The sequence below is a fragment of the Corvus cornix genome, chromosome 2, assembly GCF_000738735.6.
Source record: "Corvus cornix cornix isolate S_Up_H32 chromosome 2, ASM73873v5, whole genome shotgun sequence".
In the NCBI taxonomy this organism is placed as follows: domain Eukaryota; kingdom Metazoa; phylum Chordata; class Aves; order Passeriformes; family Corvidae; genus Corvus; species Corvus cornix.
In genome coordinates, this window is record NC_046333.1 from 150,211,352 (window position 1) to 150,235,718 (window position 24,367).

Genomic DNA, 24,367 nt, shown 5'->3' on the forward strand with positions numbered 1-24,367 from the left:
ATCACAGAATGGTTTGGGTTCAGAAAGGATCTTAAAAGATTATCGAGTTCCACCCCCTTGCCATGGGCATGGACAACTTCCACTAGACCAGGTTGCTCCAAGCCCCATCCAACCTGTCCTTGAACACTTCCAGTGATGGGGAAGCCACAGCTTCTCTGGGAAATCTGTGCCAGGGCCTCAGCACCCTCTGGGTAAAGAATTTCTCCTTAACATCTGATCTAAATCTCTCCTCTTTCAGTTTGAAGCCACTCCCCTTTCTCCTGTCACTCTATCCCTTGTCCAAAGTCCCTCTCCAGCTCTCCTGTAGCCCCTTTAGGCACTGGAAGGGCCTCCAAGGCCTCCCTGGAGCCTTCTCTTCTCCAGGCTGAACAACCCCAACTCTCTCAGCCTGAATCCATAGTGGAGATTCTCTCCAGCCCCCTGATCATCTTTGTGGCCCGTGCCACAAAATGCAGCTCATTTTTGTGGAGGAACATTGCTGATGGGTGGAATTCATGTTCAGACACACAGATTCTTGCAAAGCATGTATTTTTTTGTCATCCACTGCACCTTATGGAACTATTGGGTGTAAAGCATACAGATACTTCTTCCTAACATTAAGTATTCTATATGGTCTGACTAGGCTAGTTACCAGTGAACAGCATAGCAGCCATATCCAAGAAAAAAAATAGGTTAACTTTTAAAAATTAGGCCAAATCTGCTTTACATGCTTTTGGTTCACTTAATAGGCAAAATAAAACTTATATTTTTCTCTTTTTTTCCCTGGAAATTCTGGTAGAAACTTTATTCTGTTTCCTTTTGTATTAAATACTGTAGATAAATAGCCTGAGAACAAATAAAAAGAAAAGAAATAATTCATCCTGTGATCCTGGATTCTGCTGACACCAAACTTTTTCTAAGAATATGCATTTCCTACTCACAGTACTGTTAATTCCTGCAGCACTCTCATGTTTTGTTCATTAACTTCCTTTTAGCACTACTGTAGAGTCGGAAAGAAAAATGCAAATGGAGCAGAAAACAGAGCAGGGACTACAGAAGTTTGCTAGTTTAACATGAAGCTCCAGGAGCAATAGCATTTTCAAACAAATGCAACACAAAATCCTCCCACACTGCAGTGTAACAATCAGTTTGTTTGCCCAGAGAACTTCTAAAGCTCTCATAAGGGAAGAAAAAAGTAAGACAGACGCCTCAACAATATTGGGAGACAGAAATCCTTAGCAAAAACTCCCTACAGCAAACTGTGTCATTTCATTGGAAGCTTTCTTTTTTGCCTACGAATTCATTTAAAAACAATAATCAGCATTTCTCTCCTTATTTCAGTAACACTGACCCCTTTTGCATGAGTTTTCATGCAGGGAATGCTCAAAATAAAGTACCGATGTTGGGATTTTTGTTGCAAATGCGTACACAAAGGGAAGATTTTCTGGGAAAAACTGGAAAGCTGTAAGAGCTTGGAATGCTCCAATAGTACCTTATTTCAGAAGCAATCCACTCAATCTCATCCCCAATGCATGAACTGCACAGTAAAACTGTGAATAAGACAACGCTTCTATGCATGTGCCTACAAACTCACCCATTTTTACAGAATAAATGAGAACATGGACACATTTGACAGAAGGAGGGAGAAGAGTTTACAGACATACAGAAACAAATTACAAATAAAGCCATGAAGGGTGAAAACACCACCTCTGAGACTAGAACCTGTGCTCTGTTTGCCTTAAATAAAACTCCCTGCAAAGATATAAATTCTACAAGTTTAAAATAAACAGCTCCCCTGAAAGAGAAATCCTTAATAAAGACAGATGCTCTGCAGATGCATCAGTGCCTGTTCATTTTTCTTCCTTCTAATTAAAAGACCATTCTAATTCCTGCATGAGTTTTTTCCCACCCCAGTGCAGTGTATTGCAGAGAGCTGCAATAACACGACTTTGCACATGCATCCTAACAGGATTTCACATCCGCCCAACAGTAACTTTGCCTCACATTCCAATTTACTCCATAATGGATTACATGGCAGAGATTCATTCAGCTGATTTCCATAATGACAACAGTAGCTGAAAAGAAGTACTTTCCTACTAAATGGAAATGTGACATTAATATTAAGGTAAACATTTGAGTCTGTTGAATACTTTATTGGCAGCCGCACAATTTTAGTTTCAAAATAAATTTTCCCCAATAGCAGCTTTTATTTCATCTCAATCCATCAGCTCTTCTGGCTGCTAATTCCCAGAGCTGCCCCTTCAAGTTTTTAATCCTATCTTCCTAGTGTGAAAGTGCTGCAGACCAGCACTTTTAAACACAATGAAGCAACAGTTTTTGAAAGTTATATAAATCGTGTGAAAGACTATCCTATTAATTCCCTTTCTTATTACCAATTTTTGTCTCTTATTTACAGGGCTTGGGGACTTGAAAATTAAGTTACTCTGAGGGAAGGAAGAACTTCAATTTCACTGGGACCTCCCCTCTGGCTCTTGACATTTTCAGAAACCTGTTGGACAATACCATTCGGGTCAGCCCAGACATGGAAATTATGCTAAGCCTAAACCAGATCAATTTTAGTTTGTAGCTCTCAGATAACGACTTTGTGCTCAAGGCATTTTACAGAGACACCAGCAAAACAAGATATCTACCTTCAGAGTATCAGACTGGTAGTACTAAGAAAACCCTGGCCAGAAAACAGGATGGTACGCTGATTATAGAGCACCAGAGGGTAGAGAGGCAGCTGGTTGTTTTATTCTGCTCACAAGGACCAAAGTCTTTGTGCCAGGTAGGAAAGAAATTATCCTGTGAGCTGTAAATAGACAATTTTCCTCGTTTAGATGCAAACATCTGCAAGTAACAGACACAGAGGAACTGAAAACAGATATTTATTACATAATTACCAGAGTGCAAGCCTAGTGTTTTACGGGACTATTATTTTTTAAACATTAATTCTCCAAGGAGGGAAAGGATTAAGATGATACCACATGCCACTAATAAGCCACTGCTGAAATGTTTTATTTATTGTCTCTGAGTTAGGAGAACTGATCTAAGTATCTGGAAGTTATGAATATTAAATATAAGCTAAAAAACTTGTCTCTAAGGCAGCAAGTTCTTGCTGATAATGCAACCTTTTGCACCATTCTAATCTGGGCCATAAAATTCCACCAGCCATCTGGATCAGGATTTCCCTAGACCAGCCTCCTTTTCCCCCTAGTGGTGCAGTGACAGATGGAAACACTCTCAGGAAAGAAGATTTGCATCTCTCCAAGCCCCCTTAAAGGAGATGTCACACATGAAAACTGTGCTTGCCCACTCCAGATAAGAAACTGCTTTTGCTGCAATAGATGATTAACGAATATCAACATCTGCACAGTCAACTCACACCACCAAATGACCTCCACCAGCACACCCAACCTCTCGGATCCCCATTTCAGACAGCGTCCCCATCCCATCCATCTCCCCAAGCTCAAACATTGATGGCATTCGGTGCCACCTAGATACTTCTGGAATTTCACAGGCTCAAAAGTTTCTTGCCAGCATCCCATCCAAAAATAAGCCTTCAAAGATATAAGTACCCTTGAGCTGTGCTCAATTCCTCCTTGTCACACATTTGGTTTGCTCAGAGAATTAATTGGCTTTGTGGAGCATGAAGAAACAGAAATGGCAATATGTACCTCAATTAGACTCTATTTTTAAAATAATTTTTAAACTTCATAAATTATGAGACTTTAAGGACTTCAACAAGTTTGCTTGATTCACTTTGATCAAACAAGGTTAGGGACTCATTATACCGTACATGCAGCTGTTTAACAATATTAAAATACACCATCAAGTCAATCTTTCTCTAAGTGACTTGCATTGCACAGCAAGCAGATCTAAAAAGCCCTGTCATTTGCAACTGGCAATCATCATTCTGGTAGCACTTTCTTAATTCCACTGGTGTTTAAATTCATGAGCCAAAACTCATCATAAATTGTCTTTTATGGCTGTCAAGAACAATGATGTATATTCTCTTATGTAGCCTTTTGTGACTTATTGGGATCCTCTGAGTGCCGGAGAAGTGTTTGCTTCACTGAACAGTAGATTGAGACTCACCTATTTTTGTGTCGGAAAGACACAGCATATAAAGTAACAACCTTAGAGCCTGCAGTCAGAACCCACTGGCTCTTTATAAGCAGACTTACATCAGCTCTTAATTATTTTTATAGAAATTCTAATTATTAGAAATTTTTAGCATGGCAAAAATAGAGGGTGAATGCTCCAACTCTGAAAGAAAATGCCACCTTCTGCCAGAAAATTGAGGCTGTTTTGCCATGCTCTGCCACTGCCTAAGGGGAATATAAATGGACTGAGGAGGAAACACATGATGTGTCACTGATAAAATAATCTGGCATTACAAAGGGACCGGTAGCTACGGCTCCACCAAGAGATCAATAAATGTGCAAATAGCAGCCTCTTTAGAAATCATTGCTTTCCCTCCAATATGTGGTGACAAACTCTGTGACAGCATTTACTTCATGCTATCAGCTTCATTAAATAAAGCAGCCTGTCCTCATTCACCCACAAGGCCAACTCCAGAAGTCTATGGAAAATATTGATTTTTCTTGACTATGTTCAGGTCAACAATGCAATGCAATAAAACAGCTTAAGACAACTATTCCCTTTCCAGCTTGTAATTAGAGACTTGAAACCCTGTTTCTAGGTCTTGGTCTGGGATCTGTTGTCAATTCACTTTGACCTTAGGCAAGCAAATTTCAACACTGGGGAACTTGATGCTTGCTGCAAAACGAGCACAGTTAACTTCTCTCCGAAGGCTGGTTTGCTGGCTTTGAGACTTCTTGTTCTTTTAAGTTTTAGTGATGGGATAAAATCCATTTCAGTTTGAGTTTGTTAGATAAAATACATCCTCAAGTGAAATCATTACACGTGAATGATTATGCACCTGTGGATCCATGCCAGGAGCTGAGCTTCCCTGTTTGTCCAGGAAGAGGAACAGGCTCTCTAGGGCACGATTCCCAGAAACACCCTGCACCATCAGTGGAAGGAGTTTTTCCCGCATTGCCACTCCTGGGAGGAACTACATATTTTCCTGAAAAGGATGAAGTTTTGAACAGCAAAGAGACACTATTAAGAAAGTTAAATCCAGAAAACAAGAAACAGCAATTTCAATTTCTAGTTTTAGATAAGACACAGAACCTTTTCCCTGCTACTGCAAGGACCAAAATCAGCCTTTTCCTGCTATCTACTATATATTTATCCTCTGTAAATTGAGCAAAGGATGGAGCCCTGAGGAACCAGCAGAGATACCAAAGCTCATCTTGCCAGCCCTTCCATACAGCTTAGAACTATCCTTAGGTAACGGACACAGAACTCCATAATTTTTTTTTTCTTGTTGGATTATCTGATCCTTCTTTGATTATTTTTATCATTAACAGTGAGCATGTATAAACACTTTTTCTTCACTCCATACAGCAGCTCATAGCTGGGGTAGGTGCACCCCATGACAGCTACAAGAAAAACCCTTGATTCACACTCCACACATACAGAAGGAAAAAAAATCTTCAGGTTTTGAAAGACATTAATATGGGAACAGTTCAATGTTTTAAGAGAAGAAGTAGAAAAAAATTGCTGGTCTCTTCAGCAGTGTTATTTAGTCTTTTATTGCACTGCAAATTTAGACAGTGACCTATGAGGAATTCCTGTATGTTTCCAAAATTTCTGCATCCTAAAGTTGTGCTCAGACCAACCTTGACCATGGAATCAAGGGTTCCTGTCTCTCCAGACTAGGACCAAGCAAACATTAGTAATCCACATTATAAATTCAACCTGTTTCACTCTTTTTACTCATGTTGTCCGCTTCAATTTTTTGGACAAAAACCTGAGTTTTGTGGCATTTCTGTTATAACCTCTTTCTAGTTTAAGAGCTGAATATTGAAGGCTGTTACAAATATCAAGCATCCTTAACTACCTTGCACATAAAAGATACACAAATTCATCCAAAGTCCTTGAGATATTTGGAGTTTGAGGCTCAGCTTTGAACCAAGAAGAGCTATCATCTTGTTCCCCGTTTCTGAGAGTACAGCCCGTGACAGCAGTGAGCTGACTGTTCTTGCTTAACTCTGTGATTTCAAGGTGATTTACTTTTTTTGGGCATTGCACACCCACCTGCTGAGAGTTAAACAAAATTTCCATCTTTCTTTACTGTTTGGGCAATCACATAGCTCTCAAAGGAACTATGGTTTATATGTACCAAAAATATCCAGCCTATCACATGAAAGTAAATCTTGCTCCCTCTCTTCCTTATGGAAAACAGAGTAATAAAGGGACAGTTTTTGAGTCCTCATGTTGGTGCAAACTCTATGTACTTTTCCAGTTTTGGCTTAATATTTTCCCAGCAGCTGCATCCCAAAAATTGTGCGCATGAGCTACACAGAGTCTCAAAAATATTTTGAAGACAAAAATGCTATTTAGTAGTGAAGTATCAAAAATACAGGAATTTAAATCTTTAGATCTGATTTTTGCTAGATAGGATACACGATGCACATTCAGGTTGTTAAACTGCCTCTTCAGGATATATTTATAGGATTTGTATGAGTGAAGAGAGTTCCACAGAGGCAGGGAGCTTGATTCCCATGGAAAAACACCTGCTCCTCCAGCCAGCAGAGCAAGGCACTTACTTGGGGCCTTACGAAACTTCTTGGTCAACACTGGGCTGACACTGCCTCATTTCATACCTCAGGTCAATGCCACCATCCAAAAAGTGTAAAGAATCCAATATCAGACATATATAATACAATCATAGAGTGGTTTGGATTGGAAATGACCTTAAAGATCATTGAGTTCCACCCACTTGCCATAGGCAGGGACGCCTTCCCCTAGCCAGGTTGCTCAGAGCCCCATCCCGCCTGATGAACACTTCCAGGGATGGGGCAGCCACAGCTTCTCTGGGCAACCTGTGCCAGGGCCTCACCACCCTCACAGGGAAGAATTTCTTTCCAATATCCAATCTAAACCTTCCCTCTGTCATTTAAACCCATTCTCCCTTCACACACTTGTCCAAAGTCCCTCTCCACCTCTCTTGGAGCCCCTTTAGGCACTGGAAGAGGCTCTAAGGTCTCCCCAGAGCCTTCTCATCCTCAGGCTGGACATTCCCAACTCTCTCAGCCTGTCCGAGCCCCAAAGTCAGCTTTAATCTTCTTGCCCAGCCTGGCCACAGTGGTGTGGTACCATGGGCTGATTGACCTCTCTCTCTCCTAGGATGATTCAATCACAGCACCAGGAAGAGCACACAGACAAGAACTCCTTTTCCATCTCCAGACCACAAGTGCTTTCTAAGTCTGGCTTTTTGTACCATTGAAAGACCTCTGAGTGATCCACCAGAGCTGTTTTTTCTCCAGCAGTGAGAAGGCACAGCTTGGAAACACAACATCCCATTGTAAAGGAATGGCTTTTTGGCTCCTCACCCAACAGGTACCTGACAGCCCCCTGCTGTGCAAAATCTTTATGTCCTGGTGCAAACAAGAACATTTCAACTTACAAAGGATTTTTTTTTTTTTTTTTTTTTTGTTACAAGAAGCAGCTCCCAAAACTGTCCACAACAGCAAATGGCCACAAGCAAAAAGAAAGCAGAGAAATAAATAAAACTGCATCACCTAATGAAAGAGCAGCTCCTAAATCTCCCCTTTTTGGGTGCTTTCACCATAACTTGTTGCCACGAGCACACTAAGCCCAGAACATTGTTTTCATATTGATATGGAAAACCCCTGCACAAAGCACTACTCGTAATGACAATGTACCCAGCTAATTAAAACTGTCCCTTTATTTAGCTTTATGAAATTGCAGGAAAATCAAGAGGTCTTGAATACAAACACAGTTCCAATGCACTACACTGCAAGCAGGAGAAGTGCAGAAGGAAAAACATAAACATGCTGAAACACGAACATGAACAAGCTGAACATTTTTTTTTAAACTCATCAGGATTTGAAACTGATTACAAAAAAAAAAGCTAGTATTTGATGAAATTTGAAATCAAAAGTAGAAGCCATTGTAGAAAAGGCTGGTATATAGAATCTCTTCATTTTTCACCTGCAAAAAGCAATAGGGTTTTGTGAATGTCTCCTGGCTCACAGCTCTGGAGGGATTTTTATCAACATCTTCTGGTTTGTTGTGTGTTATCAAACCTAGTGATGTTAAATGGGTGTATGAAAGCCATGAATTCTGCTATATGGGGTGCAAAAGCAGACATGAAAAATGAGGAAAATAAGAATGTGTGATGGTTCAGCTCAGGTCCTTCCTGTCAAGGCAAAGTATCAGCTAAATATAATAGAAACAGCAGCCTTAATTACAACAGTCATCTTCAAATATTATGCAGCTTGACAAAGCCAGCTAAGGGACAATCAGGGGTGTCAGCACCAGAGCTGGAAGCAAATCCTTCCACCAGGCTGCTGCACCAGGCTGGGCTCACAGGCTGCAGGGAGAGTTCAGGCCTGGGACTCAGAGGGGAGCTGGCACCACTCCTGAAATCACCTGCCAGGAGCCTGGAACCCCTACAAACCTACTAAAAATAGTAATAATAATTTTTTTTTTTTAACTTTAAATATGGTCCTATTTATGCTCAGGGAAATGAAAATAACAACTCACTGACTTTTAGAAAATTAAAAAAAGTAAGTGTTAACATGCAAACACAACTAAGACCATTAAATGCTTCAAGATCTTCTGTATTGTCATTTGTCACTCAAATGCAAGCTGCCAGAGATGTGGCTGTGCTTGCTTTCAGCCATTATTTGAAGGAAATTTTAAAACAAAATCTTTGGAAAATCTCTCAGGTTGTTAAACTCCAGCCTGATGAGGCTTAGGAATTCTTTGTTTTCCTGCTCTCCCATTTATCCTTAAATACTTTCCTGTACCTCAGTGTGTGGTTTCTGAAGAAAAGGTAAAAATGAAAACTTTCCATTTCTCCTATTTCTACTTTCTGCTGGACTTGAAACATAACTTCACCATTTAAAAATTAGATGTTAAATTTGTAAAGCTTACTACACATTCCTGCTTCCACTGCTAATTAAGAGCTTAAAATAAAGACATTCATGTTCTGCAACTCTCCTGGAACATAATTATAGAAAAAAAACGCTACAGAAAAGTCAAAGTTACTGAGACAGGCTGTTACTAAAATGCAAAACCAAGCAGGAGACCAACCAGCAGTGTCAACTTGTCTATGAAGAAAATACCTACTGGGCAACTGAAGCTTAGAAGATATTTTGGGGACCAAAAAGAGGATATCTGTTGGAAGGAGAGTAAAAAATAATTGGAAATTGGTAGTAAAATGAGTCAAAGCAAAGGAACAGCTCTTAACAGCATTAAATCCTTGTACTTTAGTTTAGTCCTACTGTACATAACAGCTACAAAAGGCAGATGAATATTTATAAGCAAACTGGAAAAGCAGCAGTTTTGCTGTGCCTTTTCCATTTACAATCATCACACTCAAGGATGGAAGAAGTTTCATGAAAAGACCTAAAATCTTGAAAAATAGGAACGAAATCAATGTGGTCATCCTACTGGACAATGTCAAACCCAACAACTTTCAGGCTGATAGTTCTGCCACATATTATTTATGTGCATAAAGGTAAAAGCTATGTCCTTTTCTGTATGCAGCAATCTCAGAAACACGATAGCACTCACCGACTTTGGGACAGGGTGTTACACCCAAGGATTTAAGGATGATCAAAGATCAAAGACAGCATCTGGCAGTCTAGGACTCAGCTGAAATGAGATGGTGCCTCAGACAGGGGGAAAAGCTACTGATACTTAGGTGCATCCATCCACTGAGGGCTCAAATTCCAATTTTTCAGCTAGTAGAACAATAACCAGAGGGACAGATGTTACCAACAAGGGGAATTTAAAATTTAGCAGCATGCCTTGAACAGTATGACTAAGAAGCAAATCTACTTCTGAATGTTAATATACAACACATGGTCAAGTTGTGAAAACAATTCTTAAATCCCCATGTTCTTCCTCTTTCCTAAATGACCTTTTTTAATTTCCCCTGTTAAAAGAATCCTCCCTGAGGCCTTGTGTCCTATGTCATTTCCCTCATCTTTTCCCCAATTCCTTGACAGACACTTTTCCTGGTAAAATCTGTTATTTCTAGGAAAGAATGAGGACAGAAAAGAGGGATACAGTGATGAGGTCTAACACAGCGAAGCACAGTCCCCACTCTGTGGCTGAGGCAGCCACTGCCAAAGAGTGAAGGAGCAGAACTCAAGTGCTGCTCACCGTGGTGGAAGGTTTTGCTTTGTGCTTTATTGCCTCTTCTCAAGCAATGCAAGCAAAGTTCTCAGAACACCACTGATGTGGAGCTTCATTTACCCAGCACTGCTGTGTGTCCTTCTGGAGCCTCTTGGTTTTAAAGGAGCTGAAGAAAATGAAGGAACTCAGAGTTAGGCTTGATAGGGCCTTAAAGGACCAATTTCGTTATGGTTTCTGCAGCTCCCACCTGACAGTGGGAAAGGAGAATTAAATGGAAACAGATTTCTCCGTTTCTTGAAGCTCAAGTCAGAACCAAGTGTAACTCAGGAATCTTTTTAATCACACACAATATTACATCTCCTATAGAAGTGACCTGGGAGGGGTCTACTCCAACCTCCCATGTTATATAGAAGAACTGCTGTCCTTTGGAACGTTCAAATCACAAGCCTACCAAAACATTATGATTAAGAGAGAGCTCCAGTATTTTTCATAGAATGATAAAACAGTTTGGGTTGGAAGGGACCTTCAAGATCATCTTGTTTCAACCCCCTGCCATGTGCAGGGACACCTTCCTCTATCCCAGACTGCTTCCAGCCCAGTCAGCCCTGGCCTTGAACACTTCCAGGGATGGAGCAGCCACAGCTTCTCTGGGCACTTTCCGATTTACTCCACAGGTTTGAAAATCAATTACCTCCTCTTCCAAACATCTGAATTATGAGGAATAGGTAATCTCTAAGCACAGTGAAAAGACAAGTGACTATTTTGGTAATTGATGCTCTACACAAGAGTTGGGCAAAAGAAACCCTCTAAGATCAAGCTCAGTGTTTCAATATAGACTTTTATTTTTTCAGTTTCACCTGATTTGAATGCTCAAGTGCAGCAGGGCAAAGGATGTTGTTGGGTTGCCTGTACAGGCAGCTCCCTAGTTTCTGGAAAGCTGTAAGACAACACTGGGCTACTTTAACACAAGTTCAAAGACAGATTTTTGTTATTTTCTCTGAAAGTATTCCAGCATGTACCCAGATACAAAAATAATTTGCTGTTCAGCTTCTTACATAAGCTGATTAATAACAGCTAAATTATTTCTAAATATTCATTAAAATTCTCCATTGTCTTTCAAGACAGTTCTTTTTAAAATGTCTGAGCATTATTAAATGTCTCAGCACCTGCTTTTTCCTTTGGATTTTTAGATTTAAAAGCAAGCCTCTGGTAATGTTTTATTCACATGTCAAACAGTTCTATGTGTTGTTCTATAATTAAGCAAAATTTAATAGTGGGTAATTAAAGTATTAGGTTGCTAAAGATTTAGCTTCTCCAATATCGTATTTTCCAATAAATTGAAATTCTAAATAAAATTTTAATTGAGGAGCAAGCAGCAAAGAAAACCAATTTTCACTTAGGACTTCCTTCTTCAAAGTTTTGCTAAAACACTGCCAATCTAATTCTGAGGCTGATATACTTCCAGTATAAACACTGCATCCTCTCTTACTGCTTTCAGATGTTAAAAAGTAAATATAATGATTAAAAAACCGACCACTGAAGCTGAGGTGCAACACAGGCCCTTGATAAATCAGTGGTTTCTGGTATTCTGCCTCCATCCTTTTTGTCAATTGCAATCACTCAATCACATGTAAAAACACCAAATCCTGTCTAAAGACAGATGCATGTTTTACATTTTACCTATTTTCACAAACTTTTGCTTCTAGTAGGAAGATAGAAAGGGAAACACCGGGGAAAAAAAATGAAATCAGTCAGTATTCAACACGTTTGTGTACATGAAAAGCCGTTGTTTTAGATGGTTTTATTTGAAGTGCTGTTTCTCAATTGTGCTGATGGAATCAATAGCAAAATCTCAAAATCATGACAGATCTTTAAACAAGTCAGTAGTTACAGGGTTTTTATATTTTTTTCTTCTACACTTAAAAAATAAGACTAAGGAATACTTAAAATCCAATCAAATACACTATTATGAAAGTAACCTTAAATTTGAGAATGAGCTACTGAACATACAGGAAGTCAAGGAAGAAGTTCTTGTTATTAAAAAAATAAAGTATTAAAAGGAATAATCATGTTATCTTCTGCACCATCCTAGAATAATATTCTATCAGCAGTAAATAAAGAGGAAACAGAAATTTTCAGCCTTCTGCTTACACAGCTTTAGTTAGACACAGAAATCAAGGTGTGGGCTGAATTTCACTGAATCAGTAAATTTATACTGACATAAAACTGAAATGAGACAGAGCTGAATGGGAACTATATTCCTGCAGGCTCAGCTATTCCACCTTCTCTAATAATACCTGTAGACGACTGAGCTGTTGACATATTTTTTCTCACTAGTAAGAAATGGTGACGATAAGTGTAAATGTGTGTATATACATTGAGATGATAAAAATTTTAATTACTTCCACCTATACCACTTCCTTACATATTTCTCTTACATTAGGACATCTCTCCTGCAATTTTTTTTTTTTTTTTAAAGCTCATTTTTCATTCAGGTTGCACCTCTTCTCAAAGTTCTTTTGTTGTTTGCCAAGGCAGATCTCAAATATGAATATTGTCAGGGCTTGGGTCCACCAAGTTAGATAACTTTTTGTATTCATATGATACACACAGGGCTAAGAGATGATCCATTCTTGGCAGCACATTCACTGTATCACACACTAACACAGCATCAGAATATGGAATATCAACAACCTTGACTGTAGTTTTTCATTGTTATTCACTACATGTGCAGGGAATCCATTTGTTTCAGATTCTTTATGAATGCAACTCAATATGTTGCAAAACAGCCCTGAAAAAGCTTCAAGCCAGATTGCCTAAAGTAAATAAAGAAAACCAAATTACTTTAAATCCTTCACCTCTACACTTCCAGCAAAAACACAGGCTCGTAGGTTGTGCATATTGCCAAGTGTCTTTTCACAATAATCAGTTTCAGAGAAATTGGAGACTAAAAAAGATTAGCAGACTCTGGCATCCACTCCCTTGAAATATTAACGACTTCTGCATATTTTCCAGTGTTTTCAAGCAGAGGAGAGAGTCCCACACGTTTCGGCATGGAGACCACTTCTAAAGGTGACTTTTCATGGACCAGCTGGTGCCTTCCTACCAAAGTGCTTCATCAAAATCATGCCTGGGGGTAAGATTCAGCTCCAGAGCAAGACATCTAAATTTAGTCAGCTGCAGGTAGGTTTGTCCACGTGCAGTCAGTGTTTCCAGCCCCATGGAACAGAGATGGACCTGCCAAAGCTGATGATGTGCAGGAGGAGGAGGAGCACAAGGACAAAACCTCCTGAGAACTGCTCTACCACCTCCAGCCTTTTACTAATATTCAGCAGGCACCTGATCACGTTAAAAAGATCCCTTTAAAATATATTATAACATACCTATCATTCCTACTGCAATTTTTTACACACATAACAGCATAACCTATCATATGCATTTGACTGTTCTTTGGTAAGTTTTAAGGCATTCTCATGTGCTTCAGAAGTATTTTATTTCTGGTAACTTCTCCCACTATTAAGTCTGTAGATTGATCAACATCAGGCAATAAATTTGGCCAGTGCCCATCAAACATAAGAAAAAGTCCAAACTATTTGGATTCTCACCTGGTTATTCTCTTGCTGTTAAATGTAATGCTCCTGAACATACCCCCTGCATTTCACATTCCATATCTGATAAAACCATTTCACTTCCCACTCTTCCACTTGCATAAGAAGCCACAATTTAATACCTTCGAAGAACAGCTGACACCTTGTGGAAAACTTAAATAAAACATTCCATTTTGAAGGAGTTTTCATCATGTCAGGTATGTTTTTTTGTTGGCTTACTCATGAAGTATAACATCAAACTACTTGCTCAGGCAACTCCTCTTTTGAAGATCCTGTTCTCAAAGAGAACAGCAATTTCTACAGCAACCAGATGTGAAATCTTAAGCCCAAGATTAGCACATAAATAAAGCAAAGTGTGAAGGGAAAGGTTCCTTTCTACTATAAAGAACCAGACAAAAACAGCCTCAACGAGGTCTAGTGAAAGAACCATACATAAACATGAAGTTTCAGGAACTTTATCAGCCACATCAATTTACCAAAAATTTCTTCAGCAGTTATATTGAATCGTAAACATCCTCAACCTGTGTGCAAGAAAAATTCTCAAAGTCTGTTCTTGTATCATACTTATTTCATGGGTCTTCATAACTCAGTATCTTAATGTCCTTTTTCCCTGATTCTCCCCTTTTTGGCATAACCAAGCAGAGTCAAATCTCTCTGGAGGTTCCAGTGCCTGAGCAGTGCATAACATGGAAAAAATCGTATTTGGAGGAAGATCCAACATAAGGAGGATCACTGGGGCTATACAGATGGCTTTATCAGAGGGATGCATTTAAACTAAAAAGGCCCATGTGTCTGGACAACAATTTGAGCATCCAGATGTGGATGAGATGATAGCACTGAATGAAAAGAGAGCAGAGAAGGGTGCTAGAACATTTGCAAGGCAGTCATGGGGTTATACTTTTAAGCAGAGATTAAGCAGCTAATTAATTGATTAATCAAAACAATTAACTAGATGTCAAATCACCACAGCAGCAAATTTAAAGTCAATTAATTCATATATTCAAAAGAACAGCAAATAATTATTAAGGAATTAAAGAGTTTGTTAATTATGTGGCAGTAGATTAGTTATGCAGAAAACTAAGTAAGAAGCAATTAATTAATTATGCAGAGAATCAAATGAACCACAAAATATTTATGCAAAGAATCCCCACAAATGGGCAGTTTAAAAGCAGATGGTGGGAAAATGCTGGGGTATGTTTAAAAAAATGTTTAATAAGTATCAACTGCTGGCAACTGTAGTTAGCTGAGCTATTAAGAAAACCATTTGAAACAAGAATGGAAGTCAGGTCAGGAATCAATTGACTGAGGAGAATTAGGTTATCAGATTCTGTGGCAAAGATTCATCAAGACACTGGTTGTTATTGAGAGTTCCAAGGGGCAGGATACTGGAAGTAGACCTTTGTCACAGTATTTTATTATCATAATGTCACCATATGCTTTGCCTCTCCCCTTTGCTCACTGCCCCGGTGCTGCAGACTGCATTGTGTTCAGTTTGGACTAGAAGTTAATTAGGATTCATGTCTTACATTCATGTGTAAATTGTCGTGCATACAACTGTAGCTTCAGACAAAAATAACACTCTGCATGAACATTATCTCCAAAATTTAACTCCCCCAACATTCCTTCGTTAAAATTGTAAATGAGCTGCATAACAGAGCTGAGAAAAAGGCTCTGTTTACATCAGTAAAAGGGAGTGAGACTCACATTGTGGTGTCAATGTAACTTACACAGATGTGATGCTACAAACTTGTCTGAGCAGTGCCTCCACATTCAAACACAGATAATATCAGGCCTCAGTAAGATGAAGTATGGCGTCTACTGAGAAGAGATATTTCATTTCAAATACTTGATTTATTACTCAGAAGACTGAGATGAATTTTTAACACTTCAGCTAATGATAACTTACGGGAAAAAAAACCCCACTCACAAAAATGGTAACAGGGCTGAGCATCTTCCTTATGGAGCCAGGCTGGGAGAGCTGGGGGTGTTCACCTGGAGAAGGGAAGGCTCCAGGGAGACCTAGAGTCCCTTCCAATGCCTAAAGCGGCTCCAAGAGAGCTGGAGAGGAACTTGGGACAAGGGCCTGGAGTGACAGGACAAGGGGAAATGGCCTCAAACTGAAAGAGGGCAGAGCTAGATTAGGTATTAAGATGAAATTCTTTACTGTGAGGATGATGAGGCCTTGGCACTGTTGGTCCAGAGAAGCTGTGGCTGCTCCATCTTTCCCATACAGCAAGAGACAAGCTTTTCAGATGGAAAAAGAATTGCTAGTATTTTACCATACTTAGGAAACCTAGCCTGAAAATTTTTGTTCAGAATTTTAAATTAAAGAAATCTTTTCAGGAAAAACATTCACCCCATTCCCCTCACACCCACAGAGGTTTAGAGAAGACACCATAACAGCCTGATCTGAGGTGTGAAGCTCCAACATGAAACGCTTCAACAGTTGTGTGAAATTTGGGATAGAAGCACTATTTATCAAAGAAACATTTCACATGTTCAGAAACATGGTCAGAAATCACACAGAGCTTTGCAAATCTGTACAGAGCAAAAGTGGAATAAATAAATGGCGACAATAAACGACCATATTAACCTCTTTTTGATTTAAAACTGACCTCCCACTATCACTTCAAGACAAGTCTCAACAGAAAGAGACAATTACCACAGCTGAAAAGGCCATTGTGCTCCCTTAATAGCTGCAACGAAAATCACTTTTAGGAACCACGGCTTTATCACCTGGATATTTTCTGGAAGTGTATTTGTCATTTAGGGTGACTATCTGACAGGTTATATGCACTGCACAGAAAAGCAAAGTATTTTTTATTTTTCTGACACACACCAACTACTGAATGATGTCATAGGAATATAATACATAAACTTATCTTGGTATATAAAGGCAGTTAGAATTGGAAGGTATATTCTTATAAGTGCCCTCTCTCTCAGAACTTCTCTCCAGGCACTGTGGTAGCCCCTTGCTCTGCGAGATGCTCAGTCATAAATAAGAAAGAAAATAAAACCAGTAAATGATACTTAAAATACTATTAGAGACAGAGTGGAATGAGATGCTTGCCAAGTGGGAAAAAAAATCAATATTATTTAACACATTTCTAGATTGCCAACCACCACAGCACATAGGAGCTTACAACAATAAAAACACTATTTCAATACAGTACCAACAGCGAGCAGCAACAGAATCGATCAAAAGCTAAGTGAAATGCATGAGGCTTTGGTTCCAGCTGAGAAAGCTCTCCTGTCCTCCCAGAGCAGCCTGCATAAAGGAGAGTGGGCTCTGACTAGAAATCCTCATTGTTAGAGCAAAACTAAGGAAAGCCAGGCTACAGCCAAGATTGAACATCAATTGTTAATACTGAGGAGAAAAAATGTTATTAAGTGAAAGAAAAAATAACTAAACGTACAGTATTTCAAAGTGACTCAAATATAACAAGAGATGCAAATGCAACCCAGTATTATTTTTCAAAGGCCTCTCTGAATTCATCACAAGACTCCACATTTAGAGCTAGAAATACATACACCAGTCAGGGACAGTCACAAGAGATTCTCTTCCAGGAAGGCAAACCTAAAACATTCAATGAAAAAGCCTATTGACATCAAAGATCTTTGTGTACCACTTTACTCTGCTTAAGGACTCACTTAGAGCAATGAGCATTTCCTGTATTTACAACTGAATTTTAGGTGCAGAATTACTTTCTTGCAAGTGTTCATTCATTATTAAATAAGAAATAAGGGAAAAAGAAGTCATTGAATGCCTTTTCATACAGTGCTTTATCTGACTGGGAAATTACTTTCATCTTCAGGGTAAATATAACATTTTACACATACACTTAGTAACCCCCACAAAAAGTACATGTTGACATTGCTGTGACTCTTAGCAGTTCTGAGCATATGAGGAAAAGGGCGAGGCAGCCTTAACCCTCTGATTTAGATAAGGGCTGATGAGGTTTTTCCAGATATCTCTGCTAGGAAATGATGTTCAGACAAATTCTGAGGTATTTTTCCAGATAGCTGAGAGGCCAGTCTGAGCTACTGACTCAAATTTGGGTGTCCAGAAAATCAACCCCCAGTGCACGTGCACATCAACTCCACAGGCAGCAATTCCACATAACCCAGCAAACAACATCCAGCAGTGTGTGCTGATATTCCCATCAGTCCAGAAACCTGTGAGGGAACGTGCAAATGCTACATAATGCACAATGAAATTTCTCCCAAAAAAAATCCTGTAGAGGAACATGTAGACACGTGCTATACATCTGATACGTACATTCCAGCTGTTCCACATCTCCTGTGCTGCAGAGGCTCTGCTGCTCTCCTCTCTGGCTCTTGATGGTTGCAGGACAAACAGATCTCCCAATGAGCAGAGAGCCACGTGGTGCAGAGAAATGCAGGAATGCACCAGCATCACCACGAAACAGTCAAGGCAAAGCACTGCAGAAGACCGATACCACCAGGAAGAGTAAGGAGAGAGGCACGGGAGGAAGGCTCTTAGCCAGCACAGCTGCAGGTGGAGGTTCACAAACCAGAAAACTGAAACCCAGGCAAAACGGGCTCCAATCGCATTTTCCCAGTGACAGCAGTGTTTCAATCACAGTTAAGCTCCTCAGCTCAGTATCTGATTCACTGGATGAAATGTGGTGCTATCAGCCCTTAAGTTAAACAAAAAATGAAGAATTTTATTATTAGGCCTGGCAGTGTAACACCACTCAGGGCAGTGACATCTTCTCATAACCCAAACCTTGGCTTTGCAATGTGCAGAAGCAGAACATCTCACATTCCAGACCCCTAACTGGCCTCATGCCTTTTCCAGTTAGGCAGTCTTTATTAATACAAAGAAATATATTAACCAAATGCTTTTATTGCTTTCCTAATCACCTTTATTGATATTTGCATGGAACTTGACTACTTTCTCAGTCCATCTGTTCCTGCTGCTCATTTATAATGTGAACTCTTAATTCTGTCTTGTTAGAACTGGCTCATATGGAGGTAATTATGTCAGCAAAAACAAAGGATCATGATTTCTAGGGGAGAATGGGAAGCAAGCTACTAGGCTTGCTATTAATGTCATTTCTAATAATCCTTTAATAGAACTGCTCGTACATACAGACCTTTTCAGGGCATATCGACTGCATTAAAAAGTCAAACAAATGTTACATTAAACTAAAAAAGCCAATCATTTTTTTTAAAAAGTAAAAATATTATCTCTTTTAACCTTTCCTGAATGCAACCAAAGAAACAAGCAATAAGATCTGAGGTGTTTAGAAGACACCAAGCTAGCTTCACTACCTAGGTATGGATTTCACAAGAGCCACAGAGCCATCAGACTCCTCATCCATGTTGTAGTGGGTTGAACCTGAGTTGATGGACAGTCTTTTAGACTAATGACGCTTCTCACAATTTACATATTTAAACCACACAGAAAGGCGGGAATGGTTTTTCGTTCCAGCTCACCTGCCGGAAGGTGTGGGGGCTCCGAGCCTCCAGGCCCTGCCGGGCTGGGCCAGGGCCCCTGCATCCCCCATCTTTCCCAACGCCACGGCACGGACCCTGGGTCACTGGGGGGGAACTGTCCCCGAGCCACAGGCAGCTCAAACCAGCCATGGATTGCCACACAGCTAAACCCAGCCATGGACTGCCACAGAGCTAAACCCAGCCATGGACTGCCACAGAGCTAAACCCAGCCATGATTGCCACACAGCCTAAACCCACCATGGACTGCCACACAGCTAAACCCAGCCTGGACTGCCCACACAGCTAAACCAGCCATGGATTGCCACACAGCTCAAACCAGCCATGGATGGACACAGCTCAAACCAGCCATGGACTGCCACACAGCTAAACCAGCCATGGACTGCCACACAGCTCAAACCAGCCATGGATTGCCACACAGCTAAACCAGCCATGGACTGCCACACAGCTAAACCCAGCCATGGACTGGCACACAGCTCAAACCAGCCATGGACTGCCACAGAGCTAAACCCAGCCATGGACTGCCACACAGCTAAACCCAGCCATGGACTGCCACAGAGCTAAACCAGCCATGGATTGCCACACAGCTAAACCCAGCCATGGACTGCCACAGAGCTCAAACCAGCCATGGACTGCCACACAGCTAAACCAGCCATGGACTGCCACACAGCTCAAACCAGCCATGGACTGGCACACAGCTCAAACCAGCCATGGATTGCCACAGAGCTAAACCCAGCCATGGACTGGCACACAGCTCAAACCAGCCATGGACTGCCACAAAGCTCAAACCAGCCATGGACTGCCACACAGCTCAAACCAGCCATGGACTGCCACACAGCTCAAACCCACCCGGCGCGGCCTCCTGGGACCGGCAGGTCCCTCTCCTCTCCACGCGGAGCCGGCGGAGCCAGCGGGAGCCGGCGTGGCCTCCTGTCTGCAGCCAGCACACTCCACGCTGAGCTGAGGAGGACACCACACAGCCAGCAGCACAAAGGGAGAGAGGCTTTCTCCACCGTAAAGCCTGAACAAGAACACTCTTCATGGTGGCTTCAGAGTCAGAGAGGAAGAGAAAGTGAGCCACGTGTGACGGAGCTGAACAGGGCGATGGGAGAAAAGAGGGCGGTGCCGCGATTCTCGCGTGTAGCTTAAAAATCTTCTTGCATGCCGTGGTAAGAAACTGTAATACCACAAACTGTTTGTCTCTTTAATCCATTTGGAGTACATTGGGGGATGGAGAATTCACGTGTGGCCCATGAAGATTGTGAAGAGTGCCTATGCCAGCCTATATAGAAGCAGTGAGAGGCTTTTTAGAGACTTGTGGCGAAGAAAGTCTTTGTGTTCAGGCCAAAATAACTCATCCTTAAAAGATTAATAACCCCATGTAATGGCTCATGTTCGGCAGTGTGAAGGAACTGTGAGATTTTTCATGGGAGAGATGTTTTACACCACAGCAGATTGTTTCTTTCCGGGCGGGTCTGCTGATGGTGGCAGTTTAGGAACCATGTGCAGCTGAAGAAAACCCTTTTTTCCTTAAGCATAAGAAAGAGACTTTTCAAGAACTGCAACACTGACTAAAATCCCATGTTCTGTTACCCTTTGTGGGAGTTGGGTAAAAGGAGGGAAGTGCTGGGGGAAGGGGGGGGGTAGGGGGTTTGCTTTAATTTCTTGTTATTTCTCTTTACTTTTAATTCTATTAATAATAAAACTCTTTCTTTGTACTGCAGCTGTTAAAGTTTTGTGCCTGCTTTGCTTTCTCCTAATTCTTATCTCACACAAGGAAAATAAGTAAGTAATGGATATTTTGAACTAAACCACTACACTTAATTGGTACTTCTGCCCAGTTTACGAACTGAATCTGCTAGTAAAGATATAAATACAGTATCCAGAGCTCTTCACAGGTAACTGTCTCTGCAGATCTACAAGAGAGTTCCTCAGTGATGCCACTTATAAACTGACTGGGCACAAACAGAAGGTCCCATTCCTTTGGTGACTAGGCTCCATTTATGTAAATATTATCAAAATCTGTACCCCAAACTATCCTGCAAAGCTTTTGCCAGCATCTCTTTAAAAATTACCAGTTGGCAGCATGGCTGACCTGGTGTATATCCAATCCTTGGTCTGCCCTGGCACAAACATCTGTTACACCTCAGGTGCACTCACACACTCAGGGTACAGTGAGAACAGTGGGGATCATCCACAAGGTAATGTAGAAGAAGCACAAGGTTTGAATTTGCCTCAGTTGGAATGATGAATGGCACATGAGAGAGGTAACCTCAGAGCCATGACCACCTAAATCCAGCCTCGAGATGGTCAAAACGAGAGTCCAGACTATCATTTGTCCAGGTCTCATTTCTGCCTCAACAGCAAGGTTGGAATTTGCTTATTCTTGAAGCTAAATTGATTTTATTACAACTCTGACTGTAGGACACAGTAGGAAATCCTTTCCCCTCTAAGCAGAACACATGGATAAGAGGATGCTTTTCTATGAAAGTTTGGTACCTTTTCAGGAAATGTTTAATTACACTAGCCAAGAAAAAATAATTTTTGACAGGATAAATTATATCTCCTCTGTACCACCATAGGAGCAGCCCACTAAAATATTTGCAATGTTGACTATTGATCATGTGCCTCGTTGTGCCACAGTGAACCTGAGATTCAAGCTTGCTTCACACATCATAATCCATATGCCCGATTTTATTTTTTGAAATAAATATATATGAGAAGGACCTGAAAATTCCCTGAGCTCACATCAGGCCTATTCAATAATCTATTGATTTAATTGTAGTTCATTTTTCAGTGGGAAAATAAAATGGTATGTGTAAGACATTCACTACTTCATTAGCAACTTTCACAAATTTCTAGTTTGGAACCCATTTCAATTTGCCAAGATAAATGCCTTGATTTTTCCTCTCTGCTTAGTAACAGCATGCAGGGTAATAGAAGCTGGGAAAGGCGGCATTTTTCTTTGAGCCAATTCTACTCAGCAGGATCCAAAACCTTAACTGGAAAAAATTACCATAATGCGTTGAACATTAAATTCTCAAGAAACACTCAGAGCCTCACCTTTCTGAGAAGTTCTGAAAAAAAAAAAACCTGTACATTTTTTTATTAGTGTGTTAGCCTGCAGAAGTTAAATTTGATTAGGGTAGTCAATAATGCTTGGAAATGGTGATACATAACCCCAAAGAGCTCTTTCCTAGAAAACTGAGGATGTAATGAATGAACCAGGCACAGCCGCAATGCAGAGCCTCTCCCAACAGCCAGACCTGGGAACTTCCCTACCAGTTCTCTAAGTAGCAGCTGTGATTTCTTTGTTCTACTTACAATTCACTCTCTCTTCCCACCCCCCACCCCCCCCACAAATGAATTTTAACATAGCTACTTTTTAATTAACTACGTTAATTGCTAATGCTTCTTGGCAAATTTAGCAGGTTTCTGCAAGCGCTGGCTCTAATATCTACGTCTAATGCACAGGCATCCTGATAAAATTCATAAGAATCCCTCTGTCCAGTCTTTATATTCTTCTAATTCAAAAATCTATCTTCTCTTTACCTAAAGTCTGGCTGCGAAGTCCCAGAAAATTCTGAGAACATCACTGCTTAATACACTATAAGCCAGAAGTTAAATGAGCACATCCCATGCTATAAACCTCTGTTCCTTGGGATATTTTCTCCTGAGGGTCTCTGGATACACCCTAGTTACTAATTTCTGAATTTATTAGGGGAAGAAAAATAACATGCAAGTGCAAACAAATTTCATCCAGCCCTACAAATACATTATTAAGTGCTGAATCTTCTCTGAGATTTGGAATTTAACAAATTAAGGACTCCAAGTCACCTGTAATGGCATGGAGCTGAATTTAGCCACAACCATTTTGGAGTCAATGGAAGCCACTGGGATTTAGCTTCATTGAAAGCTGTTTACTTATTTAGGCTTTCAATTATTTATTTACCCAGGCACCAAGCTAACTGTAGATTTCAAAATGCTGGCTTTTACAATTCTAAATTGGTTTTTAAACACTTACCTGAGCATTACAGCAATGCAACAAAATGATGTAATCACAGTGATGTTTGTAGCAGGATTTTAGAGAAGGGAATCTGGCATCATCTCCCCTTTGATTAGCAGGATCGCCCATCCCAAGAACCCAACTCCTTGCACTGAGGAAGCCCTGTGGATACTCTTTTCAAGCAAATGCATATTGAAAATAGTTGCAGAATGTTACTGCAAAACTTAATATTCAGGTTTTGTGTTTTGAAGGAAGGTAAAGAAAATAAAATTAGTAGACAGTCACATCCCCTCCACTCTTGTCTTACCCTCCTTCCTCGTTCACTTTGCACACAATCTGGAGCAGGACAAAGGGTTTTTAGGAAATTCCTTTCTAGACAAGCACATGCCTTCCTGCCATATTGTTCACTGCAGGGATGATCCTGCAGTACCTAGAAACAAGTGACCTCCCCCAGAAGTGTCAAAATCACTCCAAGCTGTGATTCCAATTTGTGGTAATAGGTATATCCAGGGGAAGCCATTCCCCCTTGCCTGCTTGCTGCTGTTCTCAGTACAGGATCACTTCCAGCATGTTCTGCAATGAGATTTGTTAACCACAGCTCTGCAACAAGGCTGGTGAGAAGAGAAAAAAAAAAGGACTTGAAAGCATTTGAAAGCAACTTTAGAATTAATTCTGCAGCCACATAATAACTGCACTGGGCCCTGGGAAATAGGAGCTGCCAACTCAACTAACAGGTAACTGAGTAAACAGGAGAGCGAAACTACTGGAAAATAACTGCTAATAGGACTGGGAAGGAAAGCGCCAACTTCATCTGTACCAGGACTCGCATCCACAGCAACACGTCTGCCTGACCTGCAGCAGAACAAGTAGTTCACAAGGCTTAGTCCATAGGGTAATGAATAGCTCTAAAAGCTGTCAAATTTTCAGTTGTTCATTACAAAGTGACAAATGTTACAGTGTCAGAAAGGTGTCATCACTAATTTGTCACTGCACCTCTTTGATAAAGACATGTTGTGATTTGAAGTATGTCTAAAAAATACACCACGTT

At 40.5% G+C, this 24,367-nt stretch overlaps 1 protein-coding gene across 6 annotated transcripts in view; it reads right to left on the reverse strand.

Moving 5' to 3' along the window:
* Positions 1 to 24,367, reverse strand: part of TRAPPC9 (trafficking protein particle complex subunit 9) — a 462,128-nt gene that overhangs the window by 163,722 nt on the left and 274,039 nt on the right. The window lies entirely within an intron of this gene.